The 10,781-nt window shown below is 43.2% G+C and overlaps 1 pseudogene; it reads left to right on the forward strand.

The window, feature by feature from the left end:
* The first annotated feature begins 2,626 nt into the window (after positions 1–2,626).
* On the forward strand, positions 2,627–6,645 carry LOC128467999 (alanine--tRNA ligase, cytoplasmic-like; annotated as a pseudogene).
* Positions 6,646–10,781: the final 4,136 nt, after the last annotated feature.

A 10,781-nucleotide genomic window follows, 5' to 3' on the forward strand; every position in this document is an offset into this window, starting at 1 on the left:
GATATAAAGTTATAATATAAAGACACAGATCTGCAGATATAAAGTTATAATATAAAGACGCAGATCTGCAGATATAAAGTTATAATATAAAGACGCAGATATAAAGTTATAATATAAAGACGCAGATCTGCAGATATAAAGTTATAATATAAAGATACAGATCTGCAGATATAAAGTTATAATATAAAGACACAGATCTGCAGATATAAAGTTATAATATAAAGACACAGATCTGCAGATATTAAGTTATAATATAAAGACACAGATCTGCAGATATAAAGTTATAATATAAAGACGCAGATCTGCAGATATAAAGTTATAATATAAAGACGCAGATCTGCAGATATAAAGTTATAATATAAAGACACAGATCTGCAGGTATAAAGTTATAATATAAAGACACAGATCTGCAGATATAAAGTTATAATATAAAGACACAGATCTGCAGGTATAAAGTTAAGATATAAAGAGCCAAATCCAGTGAAAGTAACGCGTGGCCGAGCCAACTACCCACATCCATTGATATCACATTTGTTGCACGAAGTTAGAATTATCCGGGCAATTAAACACGGAACGTCCAGAACACGGCAGAGAACCGAGGGGCATCTAGGGGCGTGCGGGAGGCTTTAAATAACACATAGCAAACAAAAATGGCAGACGGCGTTATTACTATTATTATTATTATTATTACTGATATACACAATATATACAACGTATCAGCACCAAGAACTTGGAACGATCAGCTTTACACACATGAGAGGGTAACCGGCACGCCGCGGCCCAGCGAGCGAATCAAACCCCAGAACATGGACATAAACTCTGCATAAAGAGTAAACAGCGCTACAATATTAACCCTCTGTGTGCCACAGCGGCGTGCGGCCCATCGCAAGGCAAACACAATCGTATCGTTAAAGACATATAAGCGAGCGGCAAACATCTCAGATGCTGCATCACAACAGCATAAAACACAGGGTTTAACCCTTTCAGCCCAGTTTGTATTTTTAAAAAAAAAAACTAATTTATTGATAAATAAAACCACATGCTTGTCTTGTAAACAAACCACTCACCGGCCCTCCGTGTCCTTACTGTAACAGTTCAGCCGGAGTCCAAACAATCCCTCCACGGGGTAGATTTTGGGGTAATAATCCAGACCCCAGAGCTCCGCCGATCTGCAACCAATATTATATTCCAGGGCCTTGGCCTGCTGCTTGATTGAGCAGATAATTCCCCACTTCACCCCAAACAGACTTTTCGGGGGGCAGAAAGTTGACAGCAGCCCCCCACGCAAACTTGTGGGGTCTTTTGGGTTTCCATTTCCTAATAGAAAGAGTGGATTAAGCGGCAACATCAAAGCAGCTCTTTGGAAATCACTGAACAGCCCAGCAGTCCTGACCCAGGTGGATCAATCAGGGCCGCCTTCTACCTGCAAGATCCACCTCCATTCCTACCAGGAGATCCTGACAGCCTGCAGGGGGCAGACCTCGCAGTAACAATACATGAATAAACCGTGATATTCATCGGAGGACAGCTACAGGAGCTGTAACAGGGCACCTAAAGCATGGAGGGGGGCAATAATAATCATTATTATGTGAACGATGTATAACGGGGCAATATCTGCACTTTATGCTATAAGATTGGACTATAGCATGTGCTATATAAGGTTTCAGACATGGCGTCTGTTCATCCTCACCCCAGCCTCAGGGGGCACCGGAAAAATTATTATTATCGCTGCGGCCCAGCAAGCGAATCAAACCCCAGAACATGGACATAAACTCTGCACAAAGAGTAAACAGCGCTATTGTTAAAGACATATAAGCAAGCGGCAAACATCTCAGATGCTACATCACAACAGCATAAAACACAGGGTTTAACCCTTTCGGCCAGTTTGTATTTAAAAAAAAAAAAACTATCCGTATTTGCTCGATTATGAGACGAGGTTTTTCCAGAGCAAATGCTCTGAAAAACACCCCTCGTCTTAAAATCGGGGTCATCTTATAATCAGACCTCAAATAGGTTTGACTATGAGACTAAGATCCAGAACCCCCGCAGCGATGCAGCGGACCTGGATCCTCCTGTGTTATGCCCCGCAACTTACCGTTGCTTCTGAGTCCCCGGTGCTTAGTCCGGGCAGCGTGTAGAGCTCTACGTGATTTGCGTAGATAACTTCCGCTGCAGCGGAATATAGTGGCATATAGAGGGTGACATTGGGTAATGCACATTTTTGTGCCCTAATCTTGTTGCTGCTTGACCAGGGAAACCTTAAATATTTTAATGGAATTATTAACCTGATTTTTTTTTATATTTGCATGCGTGTACATTGTTTATGGGGTTAATTATAGTGGTATAGATCTGATTTAAATCTCTTAAGGGATCTCTCTCTCTTCGGAGTCCAACACCAGTCATACAACCTCTAAAAATGCACCAAACTTTCTAAATATTACCGGATTATTTTAGAGGGGCCGATAAGTGAAGGTTTTGTCATAAATAAAACATATGTACATATGTATCAATGTTACACATTTCTGCAATATACAAAGTGGAAAGGAGACGCTTCTTTTGGGGGCTGCTTTGTTGTTGTGGAAAAATATTGATATTACAAATATTTATTTCAAAGAGCGTCCCGACCATGCAAGCAGTGAGATTGTGAACCGGTCTAAACCCGTATTCCAGATAGCTTTATTCTACCGTTTGGAGAATGTGGGAAAAATAATTATATTTGTCAGAAACGGAGAAATTCCATTGAATGCAGTGGGTTTTGCAGAGGTCCGCACGTTGCTGAATGCTTTTTGTTTCTGTGTCGGGTTAACGCTGACAGCCCTCTGTCCTTCTTCTAGTCGAGGCGCCGTCCTGTGATGAGCAATCACACAGCCACCCACATTCTGAACTTTGCTCTGCGCTCCGTCCTCGGGGAGGCCGATCAGAGGGGCTCCTTAGTTGCCCCCAACAGACTAGGATTTGACTTCACAGCTAAGGGTGCGATGAGCACCCAGGAGATCCGCAAAACGGATGTCACGTCCTTCCCAGGCTGCGGAGCTGCATATCTCGCTCTTGTTTCAATTTCCCTGTTTTGCTTTAATCCATTCCTGGATTTCCTTTTGCTCTGTTCTGATCTCCCATTCCTTGATTTTGCTTCAGCTCTTTGCTTTTGCTTTGTATCCTTTATAAGCTGCGCCCCTCCAGTGTGTTCTGTTAGTCTCAGCCTGCAGCTTAAAGGTATGTCACAGTGCTACGTGGTTGGTTTACATGTTTGGTTTACATGTTTGGTTTACATGTTTGGTTTACATGTTTGGTTTGTTTTGTATCTTTGTCAGCAGGGATTAGTGTTAGGACCCACTGTCATTGGAGTACTTTGGCGTAGTGGTGGGCTAAGCATACTATGGCCATAAGATGTGACAGAATCTCCAATAGTTATCATACAGTCCTAGGCTAGTTTCTGTATTTATGTGTGTCCAGGGGCGGGCTGCCCGAAATCTAATCTAAACGGTTGCTGGGTGCTGATGCTGACGCTACTTTAATACTTTTTTTTAAAATTTAACATGGCAAGCCGGATTGGCTATTAAATGAAAAAAAAAAACGTATTAAAGCAGCGCCGGCCGGCGGCATCAGCACCCAGCGGCCGTATGCGATGGGCGCCAAGTGATGGGAGCGGCGTGAGGGGTGAAAGCTCCGCCCCCTCGCACTCACCTTTCACCCCTCACGCTGCTCCCATCACTATGCGGCCATCAGATTGTTGGAAATCGAATCTAAGCGGCCGCTGGGTGCTGATGCTGCCGGCCGGCGGTACTTTAATACTTTATTTATTTATTTTTAATATGGCAAGCCGATCCGGCATATTAAATAAATAAAAAGATTAAAGTAGCTCCGGCCGGTGGCATCAGCACCCAGCGGCCGTTTAGATAAGTTTTCCAGCAGTCTGATGGCCGCATAGTGATGGGAGCAGCGTGAGGGGTGAAAGGTGAGTGCGAGGGGGTGGAGCCACTTCACTTGACTTGCCCCCCAGGCCTTAGGCTGTCAGCCCTGCCCTGTGTGTCGGTCTGTCCTGTATCCCCGGCAGCGGGGTGTCCTGTCCTGTATCCCCGGCAGCGGGGTGTCCTGTCTTGTTCCCTGTTGTGCCCTGTGTTATGTATATCTTGTCTGGTTATGTTTCGTGCTTGGTCTCCCTGTCCTTTGCTTGTTATGTGTCTGCTATATTTCTCTGCTTAGCTTCCATTCTCCCAGCCTGCAGCATCCCGCACATGAGTCTTGTGTGATGTCTCATGCCTGTTCCAGGGTACCTGCAGGATTTGACTTTGTTCTGGACTACATCCGCTGCTATATCAGGGCGCTGGTGTTTGGCTGCACATCCCTAGGTGCTCAACACCTGGGTGAGGGTGGTCGCCCTGCAACTAGGCCCTGTCCAACTCCACTACTGCACTGTGACTCCTGCACACAATCTTTGGGCGCACTGGGTCCTTTCAGTTAGCCGTATGGACCCGGTCCGTGACAACGGAGGAGATAGCAAACCAGTTAATTCAGGAGAACAAGGTGAGCACACGGCCCTCTCCTGCCCTGGCCTGCGAGCCCATCTACCCTTTGCGGTCACTGATCGGTGTGTTTGCGTGCAGGTTGTGTACTCCTTGGACTGCCCGCTTGCCGAGGCCAAAGCTATCCAGTGCCTGCGTGCCATGTTTGACGAGACGTATCCTGACCCTGTACGCGTCGTGTCGGTGGGAATCCCTGTGGAGACTCTGATTGCCGACCCTTCTGGTCCTGCCGGTTCTGTGACATCGGTGGAGTTCTGCGGAGGAACGTGAGTAACGGCCCTGAGCCCCCGATATATATTTATATTACTCCTATACCGAGCGTAGCGAGCCTGTACCTCTCGGCTACCGCTGCCCTTAAACCATTAGTGGCGCAGAATTCCGGCCACGCCGGTACGTTTGTCATCGTCACAGAAGAGGCCATTGCCAAAGGGATCCGTAGGATTGTGGCTGTCCCCGGGGCCGAGGCGGTAAAGGTGAGTATTTCGGGAGTGTGCCGGTAAGACGCACGCTACAGGAGCCCCGCTGCGATCGCTCTGGGAATGGCTACCCGCTAACCCCGATCCTGTATTGCAGGCTGTGCGCAAACAGGAGGCTCTGAAGACTGCGCTCTCCACATTGGAGGGCAAAGTGAAGCAGCAGACTTCCCCCAACAAGGACGTGCAGAAAGAAATAGCGGATCTCAGCGAGGTACGGGCGCGGGGGGATGTACCGGTGATGAGCCGGTGTGTGCTCTGATTAACGGCTTCTTCACTGCTGCTCTTCTTTCAGACTCTGGCCACAGCCGTCATCTCTCAGTGGCAAAATGATGAGCTCAGAGAGCAGCTAAAAACCTTGAAGAAAACCATGGACGATCTGGACCGTGCCAGCAAAGCCGATATTCAGAAACGGTTAAGTGGGGGGGGGGGGCAGTGATGTCATGGAATTTTCTGGTTATATATATATATATATATATATGTGTTTATGCTGCGGCTTTTGTTTTTATTACACATACGCGGTAAATTCACAGACCTAATAATAATATTTTTTGTGCTTGTGTTTGATTTTGTCAGGTTTTGGGAAAAGACAGCTGATTGAAAACAACCCCAACCAGCCTCTGCTTGTCCTAGAGAGGGAGAGTGGAGCTTCTGCCAAGGTACTGCGCAGACCCGAGCCACCGCGGGGCTGCTTGATTGGAAGTCACCCCTAGCGTGGCTGCAGCACCAGTCTCCAAAGCTGCCTCGCAGCACTTTGCATGTCGGGTTTCATCTCAAAGACGTCTTCTGATCTATCGCTCTTTTTGTTTTTTTTTTTTAAACAGGCTGTGAACGAATCCCTGAAACTCCTGAAGTCTCAGTCGCCAAACACTGCAGCCATTATCTTTACTGTAGATAACGATGCCGGTAAGATTACGTGTTTGTGTCAGGTGCCTCAGGTAATAGGCTCATCTCTTTGAATTCTCATCTCTTTTCCGGGTTCTACTATAAGGCATTTATTAGACTTATGGGCTTGCCAAGCAGCGAGCTTTCTGGGGCTTCTTTAACGTGCGTTGTGTCGATTTGCAGGAAGCGGCAGATAAGGGTCTAAAGGCCAGCGAATGGGTGCAGCAGGTATGTGAATTGATGGATGGAAAAGGAGGACGGAAGGACACGTCTGCGCAGGCCACGGGAAAGAATGTAGGCTGTCACTCCGAGGTGCTGAGGCTGGCTGAAGACTTTGCTAAACTTAAACTGTCTATGAAGAACTGAATGTCAGATACTCATCTCCACATCAACCCCACTCACCACCTCCAGTAATATACAGCAGGGGTTCCGTCCAGCAGTGAAGGGGTTGATTCCGTGGATCTCTTGTTTCACGCATGGTAGTCAAATGCTGCTTTGGCAGACCAGTTTCTTCTAATACATGGAGTGTGACTACTTCCACTGGTTTACACCAGATTACACGCGTCTCTAGAAATGTGACGGATACATTGAGCTGAATCCATCCCTCCTATTGGGACATTGCAAAAATCAGCCCCATCCCCGCTCGGACCCGGCTCCCTCTGTTAAAATCTGTACCGCCGTCGCTGTTTGGGCTCCATGCTAACATTCTAAGTATTGTATGTTGTAGAAAATCATTCATGTAAAATAAAAATCATGCAACGTCACGGTGTCTTCTGTGTTACTGAGTGCATGTTCACGTGGGACTCCTTAATAAAGAGGTACTCTGAGTAACGGCAGGGGTGATCCTGAGCTTAAGTCTGCTACCTCTGCATCCAGCTGCAGGAAACCTCGCTAGAGAAGTGACCTTTCTCTATGGCAGGTAATATGGGCAGGGCTCTCCACCAAATGTATTGGTTTGTCTCAGTCTGTCATTTCTAGTCTTGTCAGACCCCTTGAATATATGCATTGTAAGAAACGCTGCATACAGTGTTTGCGCTATATAAATACAAGATGATGATAATCATATAAACCGACATCAGGACCCTTCATGTCACCTGCAGTGGCGTTTATTGCATTTGTTGCAGATGCATTTCATTAACCAGCAGCTTCTCTCTGTGCAATGATTATCCATCCCCACCACAGAGCAGCAATGAACCTATGATATGTATACATATACATATATACATATGACCTTATATACATATATGAAGTCTGATTTACCCCATGATGATGTTGTTTCCATATTCAGTATGCTGCATGAAGAACACACTCACTATTTCATTTACCAGCTGCTTCTCTCGGTGCAATGATCATCCATCCCCAACAGAGGGCAGCACTGCCCAAATATATCATATAAATGATTGTGTGAATGAAATTGAATTAGTGAGTGACTATAAAAGTGTTTGTGTGAATCATAGATGTGTAATTGATTTGTCAAAAAGGCAAAGATGGTGTAAGCAGGGTGTTTAAGCATTGGAGACCGAGATGGTACAGGAAGGGTGTTTATGGGGCAAAGATGGCACAGGTAACATGTTTATGGGACAAAGATGGCATACGCTCGGCTGTTTGGGGACAATGTTGGCTCATTCTGGGCTGTTTGGGGACAAGGATGGCACGTCCTATGTGTGTGTAATCTGGGTGCTGGTCAGGTTCCATGTGGGTTGGCTTTAGGGTGTGCAAGCTGTGATCTATGCCTGTAATTTAGGGGGTTTTATCTATACCTTTAACGCTGAGTGAATTCCAATTGATCTATAACTGGCAAGCTGGGTTTTTGTGCTATTCTGTTAATCTTTATATGCTATGCTATGTTTCCATACATTATGCAATGCTGTTTCCATGTGTTGTTTATATACCTTCAGTGCTGAGTTTACATGTGATTTCCAGTTGATCTGTACCTGCAATGCTGGGTTTGTTTGTTTTGTTGATCTATACCTGCAGTGCTATGTTTCCATACATTATTTATGTATATCTGCAAATACAGGGTTTTTACGTCTTATTCAGTTGCACGTGCTGTTTCCATGTGTTGTTTACTATACCTGAACTACAGGGAGTAGGTAAAAGAGAGGTATGGTTTAGTGAATGGGGGTACAAAGGGACTCTGGGGAAGATTACGGAGGAGAAGACCTCTCAATGTCACGGTGCAGTCAGAAGGAGGGAAGACTGCACTGACTCTCTGTCTTCCCTTGATCTGCAGTCAGTGTGGCAATTTTTTTTTTGGTGTGGTAGCAGAGGGAGTGATTGCATGCTAGGGAGCGTGGAGCGGGGCCCACGCTCCAAGAAAACGCTTGGGTAGGGTCCAATTTCTTTTCAATTATAAAATATATTGGCAACAGGGTCTAATATTCATATATATATATATATATATATATATATATATATATATATATATATATATATTGGCAGCAGGGGCAAATATTTATATATATTATCAGCATGGTGTAATATTAATATATAAATTGGCAGCAAGGTCTAATATTTATTTATATCAGCAGCAGGGTCTAATATTTTTATATATATATATATATATATATATATATATATATATATATATTAGCAGCAGGGTCTGATATTTATATGTATATAGGCAGCAGGGTCTAATATTAAACAATGAAAAATAACTGCCAGTTAAGCTGTTATTTTGAAATCATATTTCAATCAAGGTCTTTACTTCAAAGAGATAAGCACATATTATGTAGTTAAAAATGGATGTTTAACACACACACACACACATATATATATATATATATATATATATATATATTAGTGTATATGTAGCGTTTTATAATTGCCCCCCTATTTTAGTCCCTGTCCCCCCATGTGCCCCCCTAAATATGAAAGCTGGAGACGCCACTGGGTATAGATCCACTGAAAAATCATAAGCAAACTCAGCACTAAAGGTACAGATCAAATAACCATAAACTGCAGGCATAAATCACAAATCAAACACCCCAGTCCAGTGTAACTCTTAACTATCAGCTTATGATGAGGCCACTTGTTAACCCTTATCCCAAATACTATTCTCTCTTACATTTATTTCATATATCTCGTTATATATTCCGTAATTATAGTAAATCTCAGTTGTTTAGCAGTCAAGCTTTAGTGCTGGTAACTTATAGCTTCCCGTAAGGTTTAACGCAGAGTTCATTTTTCACTTAAAGGAAAATTAAAATACCGTTTGTCTAACTGTTGTTAATACTGTAGTTTTCTTTCAAGGAGAATACATTTTGGAGATTCTTTTTGTGTATCACATGCTGTAGGGTTTTTCCAGCACACCCTATTTCTAATGAAGAAACATTAATTAACATCTAATTACAGAGCAGAAAATTAACCTGCTGTCCCAGGAGTAATTAGAAAAGAATTCAGCCCAAGCTAACGGCGCCTGATTCTGTGTGTAATGAATGTAATTGTTGGAGTGTGTCCAAATGAAATATACACAGTATTTTCCTAGAAAGGGAAAAGGTGTGGGTGGAACTGCAAGAAAGCAAATTATTTCATGGATAAAAGGGCTTTGAATTAAAGAGGCAACACCCATGTTGCCTACAGGATAATACATGTGGAGAAGTGGCATTTTTGAATAGGAAATACTTTTATGATATGGTTAAAGAATCCATTGGTTAAGTGCTGTGGAACAATGTAAGGTGATACAGTAAACAAAATGCACAAAATTATTGGGATTGAAAACCAGTAGTACCAACAGACTGTGAATGTGACCCTTCTTTTCAAGCAGAAGCAAGTTTCAGGTCCATAAATTATGTCAGATAATTTCCACTAAAAAATAAATGAGGCAGAGTTTAAAATGGTTCAAAATTCCTAATTGCACACTTTCAAGCTGTTTTATTCTATTTGCGGGGCATTTAATTGTCCTAGAAATAAGTCTGTTTTGTATTTTCTAGTATTTTCAAGTGAGAAGGCCTGGACTGGCCATCTGGCAAATGCCTGGTAGGATGCTGGCCAACAGAGCCATACTCTCACCCAGCCGCATATATCCACGTAAAAAAACCTTAAAAACGTAGAGTGGGCAGGGGGTTCGCAGTGGGGATTGAATGTGTCAGCCTTGTTTGCATTTTTTTTTTTCATTTCCTGTTATAAAATACAATACACAAATAGATATCAGTGTTTTTAGAGCCGGAGTAACATAAGGGCTGATTGAGCTGAAGCTCTAGGTCTGTCTATTTAATAGGCCAATCAGCAGGTAGCATGTAAATTTTATTTTGTGTGCATTTCACCCAGCTGCCACTAAGTGGCAGGCGGTGGCGAAAGTTGAAAGAAGTCTCTCTCCAAGAGGCACATGGGAATTGTAATAGGGAGTTCTGCACAACGAAAGGCAAATTACACACCTTCCCCGTGTCCTGTGGAGTAGCAGAGGATATCAAACCCCTTCATTAGAGGGAGAGGTTTTTACCCCACAGAGCACAAATAGAAACCAAAGGGTTATTTATCTGACTGACTAATGTTTTGCCTTCTACTTAGCCCAGGTGTGTCCAAGTTTTTTCTGCAGTGGGCCACTTCATCAGAAATGTATGCGTGCGTGGGGCCCACTAATTTTTCACAGAGAGAAAATGTGGCCTTTTAGCTTTATAATGCATATTAATACAGGGTTAATTTGACGATAATAAAAAAAAAAGTAGTGGACAAACTGTTTTTTGATCAACCTTTATATGTCATTCTATTAATACTAAATTACTTAAACAGTAAAACAAAGTCAGTTCACAAACCATTTAAAAGAAGTTTAGCCAAACGCTGTAGTTGCGTGATTATAAGACGACCCCCCAAAATCTGAATATTAATTCAGGGGAAAAAAAACCTGAATATAAGACGACCACAAAGGAAAAAAGTTTTACTAGTAAATATGAATTCATGT

The sequence above is a fragment of the Spea bombifrons genome, chromosome 10 (assembly GCF_027358695.1).
Source record: "Spea bombifrons isolate aSpeBom1 chromosome 10, aSpeBom1.2.pri, whole genome shotgun sequence".
Taxonomy (NCBI): Eukaryota; Metazoa; Chordata; class Amphibia; order Anura; family Pelobatidae; genus Spea; species Spea bombifrons.